This window comes from Sphaeramia orbicularis, chromosome 24 (assembly GCF_902148855.1).
Source record: "Sphaeramia orbicularis chromosome 24, fSphaOr1.1, whole genome shotgun sequence".
NCBI lineage: Eukaryota > Metazoa > Chordata > Actinopteri > Kurtiformes > Apogonidae > Sphaeramia > Sphaeramia orbicularis.
Window position 1 is genome coordinate 13,383,338 of NC_043979.1, and position 12,004 is coordinate 13,395,341.

At 35.3% G+C, this 12,004-nt stretch overlaps 1 long non-coding RNA gene across 1 annotated transcript; it reads right to left on the reverse strand.

Annotated features, from left to right (window-relative positions):
* Positions 1 to 4,516: 4,516 nt before the first annotated feature.
* LOC115415437 (uncharacterized) lies at positions 4,517 to 11,016 on the reverse strand. The gene is made up of 5 exons (XR_003934814.1): positions 10,821 to 11,016; positions 7,362 to 7,432; positions 7,035 to 7,111; positions 6,399 to 6,468; positions 4,517 to 5,345 (listed from the first exon to the last, which is right to left on the reverse strand). It is a non-coding gene; the product is annotated as an uncharacterized LOC115415437 (long non-coding RNA).
* Positions 11,017 to 12,004: the final 988 nt, after the last annotated feature.

The following is a 12,004-nucleotide window of genomic DNA, read 5'->3' on the forward strand; positions in this document are numbered from 1 at the left end:
CACTTCATATGATTTCACTCACTTTTTGTTATTAGGTAATCAGACCCTCACTGTAAAAAAAAAAATCTATAATTTAACAGAATTTTCACTGTTTATTTTACAGATTTTCCTGTATTTTCAAGATACAGGAAAATAACAATGAAATGACAAAAATAGACTGTGATTTTACATGTCAAATGTAAAATAACACACACAAAAAAAACTAACTGTGAATAACAAAAAAATTCAATTTTTTAAGAGAATTTTTTTCTTTTTTCACAGAAAAATACAGTTAAAATACATTTGCAAATGTATCATAATGTCACAAATTTTCTTTTCTATTTATGAGATTAAACTGTTAATTTAAAGTTTAATACTGTAAAAAAATAAATAAGTAAATAAAACAAGACAAAATTACTGACAATTAACCGTAAAAGAAGTATTTGATCTGTGAGTTTAACAAGACCTGTTTGTTAATTGACAAATATCTTGTGTAATTACGGAAGATTTCACTACAAAAATGTTAAATAAATGTATTTTTGTGAATGTATAACATGTATAAGCACTGATAAACTGTCCAAATACAGTTTTTATCAGTGGCTTGTACAACTTAGTCTCATTGAAAATTATGTATATATATATATATATATATATATATATATATATAGGTAATTTGATTGTTTTAATACATGAAAATATTCTTTATCAAACATTAAAAAGTCAAAAAAAAATATGCAAAATCTCATGTAAAGTTAGAGCTTTAACTACTTAATTTCACTTTATGTATTATTATGGAAATTGGAACTAGAATCACATTTAGAGGTTTTTTTTGTTTTTGTTTTTTTTTTTTAAATATCTTTTAGATTTAAAATATTTGATATAGAATAAAAATACATGATATTTAATGTTTAAATACATTTCCTAATACACTGGGTCTCATTTTTAACCTTTAATGTCTGTAGTTTCCTTATTGTGTCTCCATGTTTCCAGGTAAGTTTGAACCCTTAGATCCCCTATGGACATAACATGGTCTCAGAGTGACACTTAGTGTTTGATTAATGCAAGTACAGCTTTTCTAACCACGGTTTCTCATCAGCTTCATAAATACGGCGATTTCTACAGTAGTCATCAGACTCACAACGAAATTAAGATTATCTATTTTTGTATTAATTTGAACAAAAAGAAAAAAACAAAAACATTTCATTAGAATGATTTTGTCCCTTCAGGATTTTTAAATGTATCATCCCATTAAGCAATAATCAGGATAATAACAATAAGTAATACACCTTTTCAGTTAAGATATTAACATAATCAATTCAAGAAAACCAAGTACATAATTAGATTAGTGAAAAAGATTTATTTGAACAAGTTTCATTAATGTTCTAATATTAAACTCTTAACTTTAAATTAATATATGGATATGTGGTATCCTTTATCTTTCTTTCAAGGTAAGTCTAAACAGTTGGCTCCCCCATGGACATAACATGGTCTTAGTCTGACACCTAGTGGTCTTTTTATGTAACAACAACTCTCACTACAGACCTATTCTTAAAAAGCATACAGATACTGTTTCCATCCCTATTTTAGCTGGATTTCTACAGGGTGGGGAAGCAAAATTTACAATGAACATTTAGTTGTTTTTTCTCAGCAGGCACTACGTCAGTTGTTTTGAAACCAAACATATATTGATGTCATAATCATACCTAACACTATTATCCATACCTTTTCAGAAACTTTTGCCCATATGAGTAATCAGGAAAGCAAACGTCAAAGAGTGTGTGATTTGCTGAATGCACTCGTCACACCAAAGAAGATTTCAAAAATAGTTGGAGTGTCCATAAAGACTGTTTATAATGGAAAGAAGAGAATGACTATGAGCAAAACTATTACGAGAAAGTCTGGAAGATACTATTAAAGAAGAATGGGAGAAGTTGTCACCCCAATATTTGAGGAACACTTGCGCAAGTTTCAGGAAGTGTGTGAAGGCAGTTATTGAGAAAGAAGGAGGACACATAGAATAAAAACATTTTCTATTATGTACATTTTCTTGTGGCAAATAAATTCTCATGACTTTCAATAAACTAATTGGTCATACACTGTCTTTCAATCCCTGCCTCAAAATATTGTAAATTTTGCTTCCCCACCATGTACGTATATCAAAACATTTCATCCGTTTCAGTATTTATAACAAAATAAATAAATAAATTACTTATCCACTATTATCCTACTTTTGTCCAGTTTTGCTATTTCTAAAATAAATCATCAATTTATCGCAACTATTTTGACAAGATAATAAAATATCCTTTAATCTTTCAGAATTAACTTTTTAGTTTATTTTTAGAACCCCAGATACAAACTCAAAGTAAAAATCCTTCACCTCCAAATGCCCTTTACTGACTTTAGTTACTTCTAATTTTTCGTGAAGGTAAGTTAACACAATTAGACACCCTTTTTAGCATAAATATACACCTAACAAACCTAAACCCTGCTGGGACCCTTTTGCGTGGGCCAATAATTTTTTGGCCTGTTCTCTTTTTTTCACAGTGGATAATTTTTTGGGTTATTGCACCTCTGGACCACCGCAGGTTTGTGTTGATGCTTTGTGTTATTGTAAAAATATATAGAAAAAAAGTGTGTCAACAAAGCAAAGGAAGCAGATTTAATTCAATTATCAGTTTGTAAAAAGGGGGTGGGAGTTTATGAGTTATACTTCTTCCCGCTCTTTTTCATGTGATGAAAAATTTTGTTTGACCATGTAGTATGGTTCTTTGTTATCTGATGATTCTGTGTGCTCAAAATAAAACTAACTAAAGAAACTTCTCTATTAAACATTTGTTAAGTTATTTATAACCATTTATTGTAATATTATCCTCTGTATTTTGCATTTTTTCAATGCAAATCATGTATTTTCCTGTATTTAATTCACAGATCATCTAGATGCTCATGAAAGCTCAGATTAAAGTTACTAGTTATTATATCAGAAACAGAGAAAATGGAGGAAAAAGTCACTTTTTCCACCAAATATATTAATGATTGAACACAAATCAACACCTAACCCAATACACCTAACAAACCTAAACCCTGCTGGGACCCTTTTGCACGAACTGATCATTTTTTGGGGTGTTCCCTTTTTTTTCTTATAGTGAATAATTTTTTGGCCTGTTCTCTTTTTTTCATAGTGGATAATTTTTTGGGCTAGTCGATAATTTTTTGGGCTATTGCACCTCTGGGCCACCGCAGGTTTGTATTGATGTTTTGTGTTATTGTAAAAATATATAGAAAAAAAGGGTGTCAACAAAGCAAAGGAAGCAGATTTAATTCAATTATTAGTTTGTAAAAAGGGGGTGGGAGTTTATGAGTTATACTTCTTCCCGCTCTTTTTCATGTGACGAAAAACTTTGTTTGACCATGTAGTATGGTTCTTTGTTATCTGATGATTCTATGTGCTCAACATTGAAATGCAAATCCAGTTTTTGGTTCCATGAAAGCAGAAAATACAATCAGAGCCAATGAATGGCTTTTTTAATGCCAATGATGCATTACTTTCTGTACTTAGAACAGCTTCCTAATGAAAACAAAACATGAATTAACAATGACCACAAAACACCAATAAAGAATGGTCCACAACAGTCTGAATGTGTACATGTATGTAAATGTATAGACACATCACTTATTCAAAGTAGCGTCTGTCCTTAAAACAGCTTCCTAATGAGAGACAGAAAAAAAAAATCTAAGGTATGTGTAAAAACTATGAAGGCTGAGGTTGAAGGGCTGATTTGTGTTGGAATAATTAAAACTTCTGCATTGGCATACGGTCAGATATAATAACTGGTCAGGGATTCCGTTTATAATGCTTTATTTTCTCTTCAAGCAGATTATTTACAGGTGGAACAGTTCAGGTGATGACATGGGTAGGATGATTTGGATGAGATGATTTTAAATCTTCAACAAAGGGAAACAATAACTGTATAACTAAAACAATTCGAAACATGTTCAAGGATATTCAACTAACAATAACACAAAATAACTCACTCAGGTATGCATCCATCCAGTCTGTGCATTTAAGTGATTGTTCTTCAGGCCACATGCTCACATGCTCTACGTCAAACAAAGGGAAAAAGAGGATGGGCTGGGCCTGATCCTTCCTCTTAAAGGGTTGGGTGTGGCCTGATAGGTGAGGTGAGGTCCTGCCCCTCCCCAACCAGGAAGTGGAGTTTTTAACAGTATGAATGTCTGTGTAAATATATGTATGAATGTATGGACACACCACTTATTAGAACAAAGTACTGTCTGTCCTTAAACCAGCTTCCTACTGAAAACAAAACATCAATAAACTAGAAAAGCACTCGGAGAGCGCAGACCTCCGCCAAGGCAGATCAGTGGGCCCCAATGGCCCCCCCCCCACCCCCGATCACCACCAAAATGTAATCATTTGTTCCTTGTGCCAGTATCAACATTTCCTGAAATTTTCATCCAAATCCGTCCATAACTTTTTGAGTTATCTTGCAAACAGACAGACAAACAACAACGCCGGCAAAAACAGAACCTCCTTGGCGGAGGTAACAATGCATCACAATGGGGTATGTGCGGACAAAAACAAATGGCAATAATCACAACAAAGTAGCCTTTCCCTTTACAATATCAACAATTGTTATAAAGAGCGTGGAGCAAAAAAACAACAGTCAGAGTAACACAAACACTTCTGACATCCAATTTGTAAGCACACGTAATAAACAAATATTACCAAAAACATACATGAAAGTAATGTGGCAATATGTGAGTTGCAACATTTCAGTCCAGTACTAGTGCAATAAACAGTCCATATTCCAACGGACTAACATGGTAGACTGGGGTCCAGAAGTGTTAAAGCTAAGCAATGCTCCACGCAAGGCTCCCCATTTTTAAACTAAATATGATGTAGCAAATATAAAGGCAGTGCAAGTGAGTTCTGTCAGTGTACAAAGCATCATCAATGCAACCAAAGAGCAACAATGTTCTGTATCCCAAGGAGCAAACACGGTGAACTGTTGTCTCACCCACGTCATATCTGGCAACAGCTCACTGATACAGTTTTTTTTTAAGAACTTGGGCTTTCTTAGAGAGTGTCACTGTCGAGCTCCATCACAACTTTCTGGAGCACTTCAAAGGTATACTTCAGTTCAGTGGGGCAGCTGAGGTTCAAAGCATACATTAAGCCCAACAACACTGCAACACCAAAAGTAACATTGTCCAGATCCTGCAGTACCATCTGGCCTTCAAGGACAACCCCGATGTCCTCTGGTTTACTGGTGGCCTCTCCTGGTCTGACAATGTACTATTCCTACCATGGTGTCCTCAATGGATCCTTGGAAGGCTTCATCATCAGCCTGCAGAGTGAACAGTCACAAAAGGCACAAGATTAAATCAAATAAAACACATAAATATATGACTAGAAGTATTATGCTGTAGTGGCCAGTTTAATAAGAATACTTGGTCAATTTTAGTCAGAAAACTTGTTTTGGGATTGGCCTGCATTAATCTTTTATTACTGCATTATGCTGTTAAAACAAATTCAACACAACAGTTTAAAATATGATGAATGCATAAAGTGCAATCAGTTTGTGGTGGCCCTGGCTCAGTTGGGAAATTAAAAAGCCTGTTTGAACAGGAGTGTTTTGAGGTGTTTTTTTAAAACTCTCTACAGAGTCTATGGACCGTAGGTGTAGAGGCAGGTCATTCCACAGACGTGGTGCTACAGCTTTAAAGGACCTGTCACCGTGTCTGCTAAAACAGGTGTGTGGAACCGTCAGCAGGTGCTGTTCTGAAGACCTCAGGCTACGAGCCCAGCTGTAGGGCTGAATCAGGGAAGCAATGTATGCAGGGGCCTGGCCACGTAGAGCCCGGAAACTTAGCACCAGAATTTTGAAATGAAAACGATATAAATAGGGAGCCAGTGGAGTGAATCTAGTGATGTATCAGAAACTTCCTCTTCCACGCACTCCTCGTCCTGGCAATCAGAAAAAGAATCATGCAATGGTGGTGATGCTAATTTAGTTGTTTCCACAATACTTGATATAAAATCACTTAGGGTGTGAGGTGTATGTCTGCGCCTCTTATGAGACTTAAACGTTCCATAAACATTGGTTTGAAAACTACCGCCCATAAACATGCAAGAAATATTTCCATTTCTCCTCAGATGTGTGTTGATACGAACAAAGTACTCCCTTTCGTTAGCTAAATTCTTGCATGCACATAAGTGACAGCTGAAAGAAGTCAGTTCTTTTTGAAAGTGAATAACCTGTGTGGAATGCACTCTACTTTGATGTACAATTAAAGTATTCCATGTCTTAAATGTGCATGGACATTTGGAATATGTACATGGGTGGTGTGTCCAAAATGTGGATGTTTGAGTTTGTAATGGTTAAGTAGTTCTAACGTACTTGAAACGACTACTGAACACTCCTTACACCACCACATCCACTGGGGGGGGGGAGTTACAGGCAAGCCAACCTAAAACACACCCAACAGAGCTTCCTCACTGAACAGATCCACACTTCTTCAAAGTTATTTTGTTGTGTTACTCAAATGCATACTCACTTATCAAGCAAAAACGACTGCAGTCAAATACAACAGTATTGCAAAAAAAAAAAAATCCTACCTTCATGAAGGTTATCATATACAGTGTTACAGTGCTAAAACAGTGAGATGTTGATTCAGCTGGTCATTTTGGAGGCTGTAGTGTGTGGTGCAGTTGAATTGTTTTGTGAGAGGAATTTCTTCTTTTTCCCATTTAGGACAGCCACTCTTAATATCGACATACCTCTTTGAAACTGTTAAGAAGATCACACAATAGCCTTTATGAAGGTAGGATTGATTGCAGGCTTGTTGTATTAGACTATATTTGCTAAGCTAAAAATGTGGATCCAGTAAATTGGATAATGTGTATATTCTGGACATTTTAGCACACTATACAAAATCTTTAGGTGAATATTTCAGAAACTGATAGCAACATTGTCATATACATAAATTTTGAAAGTCTGTGTAATCAAATCAAACAAAATAATTTGAATACTCACCATTTACTGCAGAGCCTTTGGAACAGTGCACCAAGCAAAGTTGTCACAGGTCTCTGAATAAGAGGAACACCAAATACCTATTCAGAAAAAAATATTATACATTACAGACAGTGAATGAATACTATGACCTTCATTATGGTAGGAATCATTATAGGACTGTTGTATTAGACTGTGTTAGTTTTAGCTACGAATGTTGAATTGTATTGCAATTGTAGCAAACACAAAATATTTTTGTTTTTTTGTTTTTTTTCAAAAATTAAAAGCAACATAGTTAAATCAAGTAAAACACATCACGTAAATCATCAAAATCATTTTAATAATACTTACCAATTACGAAAGCACCCATGAAACTGCTCAAAGCAAGTGGGTCAGTCACCTGGTTTTCAACTATCAGATACCTATTAAAAAAAAAAAAATGAATAACAGAAAAATATATTTTTTAAAATTACTTAATCATATCCCATTCCTTCAGATATTCAATTTAGCCTGAGAAATGAAAATGAGAATTACATTTTGTTTTTCTGTATAAACTGAACTGTGAAAAATAACATTTGTTTGTCCATTGTCTGCTTGAAATTAAAAATTGAATAAGTAAGAACACAAAAACAACAGGTCTGTGAGTGTGTCTACTTAACCCATAAAAACCCAGTGTGACTTTGGTGGCAGTTGCTAAATGAATTTTTCTTTCTGTTTAACTTTTCTTAAGCCATTTATCACTACTTCTTTTCACATTATTCTCTGTATTTTGCACATTTTCTGTGAAAATCCAGTACTTTCTTATATTTAATTCACCGATCATGTAGATGTTTATGTTTATGTTTACGCATTTGGCAGACGCTTTTTTCCAAAGCGACTTACAGGGGAAAACCAATTAAATCACTCAATCAATCAAATTTTATTTATATAGCGCCAGATCACAAAAAAGTTATCTCTTGACATTTTATATATAGAGTTGGTCAAAACCAGACTCTAAGTCAATTTACAGAAACCCAACAGAATCCTGTAGATGTTCATAAAAGCCCAGATTAAAGCTGAGGGTTATTTTATCAGAAACAGACAAAACAGAAGAAAAACTTACTTTTTTAGCAATGATATCAATAACTGAACATAGACCCAGTGTCTCCATCCACTGTCATTGATCCATCTCCATGGGTTTTACTGGTGAACCAATATTGAAGAAGATCACAGTGTTTCCACAGTAACTATGGATACTCTGAACATCTAAATGGGTCATATCTGATGACCATGAAAAGATGACAAATTATTTTACACCAATTATTTACATGTATTGGTTGGATTACTGGATCAGAAGTTATTAAAAATGTTATACTGGTAGATGATTTTGGTTGCCAGTACATGTTTGGGTCTTTAAGGGTTAATGGACACAGCTGACAGACAGGTGTAAACTTCAGCTGAATTCACACTGTATCCAGCAGTGAGGCAGCTTCACACAGGTTTGCTTTAGTACTTTTACTGTAACCCCTGTGACAAAGTCAGAAAACATCGTTTTGTTCTTCTAATTAACTGCATTACTGATGTTACTGGCGCTCTCTCTCCTCATTCAACCTACAGCTTGCTCGCCCCCCTCTCTCACTTTCTCTGAGCTGGGGACACTTTTGCCAGCTTTGTTTTTATCAGATTTTATAAAAGACGAACGACACATTCTACACAGCCTGCTCCCAAATTGAAGACTAACCCTTTCATGCATAGTGGTCACTACAGTGGACAGTTCTTCTCCAGCTGTTCTCTTGTATATTCATGGGTTTTGTTGTTTTAGTTCCATATCAGTCAACACAGTGGACACTTAAGAATCATTCCATACACTGACATTCATACCATTACTGTACCTTTCCTGTTCTTGATAAACCTGATCTGCAGTCACATATTTGAGTGTAAATTATTTGCTACTTGTTATTAGACTGTAATTACCAGTTGTTGTTTTTTTAACAAGTTGTTTTTTGTTGCATATTATCTGAGTGAGTAATTAGTATTAGTGTGTTAAAATGTGAGAACACATAAGATTAGCAGCATTAAAAATGTTATTTCATAGTTTTCACAAAGTATGTCAGTAATGCATGTTTCTTTGCTTAAAAAATGTAATTTTTAATCTGTTCTGTTGTTTGTACATATAACCTGTGCTGCTACTCATTCTGTTTGTGTGCTGCCTCTTAGCCAGGTCGTTATTGTAAATGAGCATCAGTTAACCACTAACTTACCTGGTTAAATAAAGGTTAAATTTAAAAAAAAAATAAAAAATAAAAAATAAAATGCATGGTGTCCAGCTGAGTGGACATTTTTGTAACTCCATGAAAAGTAGGTAAAAAAAAATTTCAATCACATTGTTTTTTGTTTTTTTTTTATGCATAAAGAAGAATAAAAATACTCTGGGGGGGGGGGGGGGGGGGGGTCTTGATTTAAATTCTCATAATTCATGCATGAAAGGGTTAAAAATCCAGAGGGCCCAGTGTCCCTCCTCCATGCTAACAGTCAGCTGGTCTGTCCTCTCACTGTCAGTAAACGGTCTATGTCAGGGGTCAGCAACCCTGGTCCTACAGAGCCCCTATCCTGCATGTTTTAGATGGTTCCCTCTTCCAGCACACCTGACAGTCGTTATCAGGCTTCTGCAGAGCTTGATGATAGGCTTATCATTTGAATCAGCTGTGTTGGAAGAGGGACACATCTAAAACATGCAGGATAGTGGCTCTCTAGGACCAGGGTTGCTGACCCATGGTCTATGTCATGTCACAGTGACCTAACCTCCGGAAAAACGGAGAATTGACCCGCCAGCTTAACAGTAAACGGCTAAAATTTGCTTAGAGGTCTTATTTATGTCTTTGTGCATAAGAAATCAATAGAAGTGAATCCCCAAAGGAACTTTGTGTTGGTAAATGCAAGTTCTGCAAATGTACAGGATTTCAGTTCTGTTCAACATGTGGATGGTCATATGAACTATGTTTTCAGCTCAAAAATGTCCAATTTCATCACAATTAATGCTATATTTTCATGTCACAAATGACCAAGTTATATTTGAACTGAATTTACCTGAAAAACAAATATTCTATTCTTTTAGACACATTGAGTGTTTTTGTGTCAACTGTTATTGTTTTAGATCCACAATACTAACATGTATGAATAAGAGGAGAATTAGCAATAGTAAGTCCGTAAGTTTATTACTAATGAAGTACTGGTACTGACCAGATCATCATGGGTAATGTCACGTCCGTCCACCAACAAAAGTTTTCACATACACCTGCTATTAAAATCCAATATTTATGAAAATATAGGTTCCACTGTCAAATAATATCAGTAGTCTGTGCACAAACGGATTAGCATTATTTCAACACAGTTCTATGCATTTCTTACAACTTTCTTTTGACAAAAATGGCCACTCATTTGACCCCCTAAGGAAATTTTAGCCGTAATGTAAATGTAAAGAATGATGTTTACCCAGAACCATCATGTTAGCTCTCCTCTGCACCGCTTCCAACTGCCTCTGCCCCACTAAACTAAGCTCAGTTGTCAATAACCCTCTTGAAAGCACACACTTTAGACTGAAGTCGACACAAAACATACGCTGTGTGTACATTTCAAGAAATATGACCGAATATAAAACACTACTCGCCAACAGTCGTGTAGCTAACGTAAGTGGTAGCTTAAGCTAACCTTAGCATTGACACTGACAGATTCATGTTGCTCGGTGCTAATAGCATAGAACAGCTTGGCTCTGTGAAAACAGTGCATAAAGTCATTCTGAATAACGTTGCATAAGATTAAATTCATCCTTACCTTGTACAGAGTGGTCCAAAGCAGCATTATTCTGAGTCCCAGCGAAAAACTGTCCGAGTGCAGCTGAGCTTTTCCTCCTAAAGCAGGAGTGTTTCAGAAGTCAGCCTGACCCACACATGTTAGGAGGAAGAACACAATTAAACTGTTGTATATGTTATGAATTAAACTGTGCTGTATATGCCAAGTACATATTTGAAAAGTGAAGCGCCCTCCCTTTGCCCTTTTTTCAGTGTGTTTCCATTTGTTTCTGTTTGCTTCCTTCTGGAGGTTCAACTGACGGGAAAACCCGTCCGTTAACAGAAGACCAAATCACTCTATTCTTAAACTAATTCACTGGAACTGAATACTAAGTCCTGTTCCTAAAAGAAGTTCAAAAACTCACAGTTGGAGTGAAAAAAGCAGAGTTGGGTCAGGCCGTCTTCAGCAGCTTTTCCATGGGTACACACAGTAAACACACGGGCTGTTCTCCACAAGAGCCCACAAGCTTCTACACCCTTTTCCGTCCTTCCACAAGGTTCGGCCTGTTTTGCCACTAGCAGAAATTATCTACTGATTTCTGTCCCCTTCAGAAGCTCTTGTTTTCTTATTAAATGCTCTTTGGTCAGGCACATCTGTGTTGTTGACCTACTTCCACACACACTGGCTCATTCGGGCTCTTCTTCTCCCTTCTTCTGTTTCTTCTCAGTTCGGTAGAGCAGCTGTGCGGACACCTGCACAGACTGTCTGTGCCAAAACGGTCACATAAGCAGGTCCCGCTCCATGAAGAAAACAAACAGAGGATCCCTCTACAAAACATGGACAAATGACTGAATATGGGAATCCCTGTGGCGGTGCATCCAGGAAGGCTAAAACTAGAGCTGCACAATTAATCCAACGTAAACTTACAAGAAATACTGCTTTGATATTTACCCCTAAAATGATTGACAACTTGGCATTTATGTCAGTCACAATATGTTCAAATAACTAAAATGTCAAGTTCTACAAGCTGTAGATGTGTCCTGATATTTTGACGTCTCTTTTCTATTTTATAAAAGAATTAATTCAATATAATATAAATTAACAGAATTTATTTAATATATGTAATTATAAATTTAATATAATTATAAATGTAATATTATTATGTAAATTATATAATTTACATATTAATATAATTATAAATTATATAATATAATTATAAATTTAAT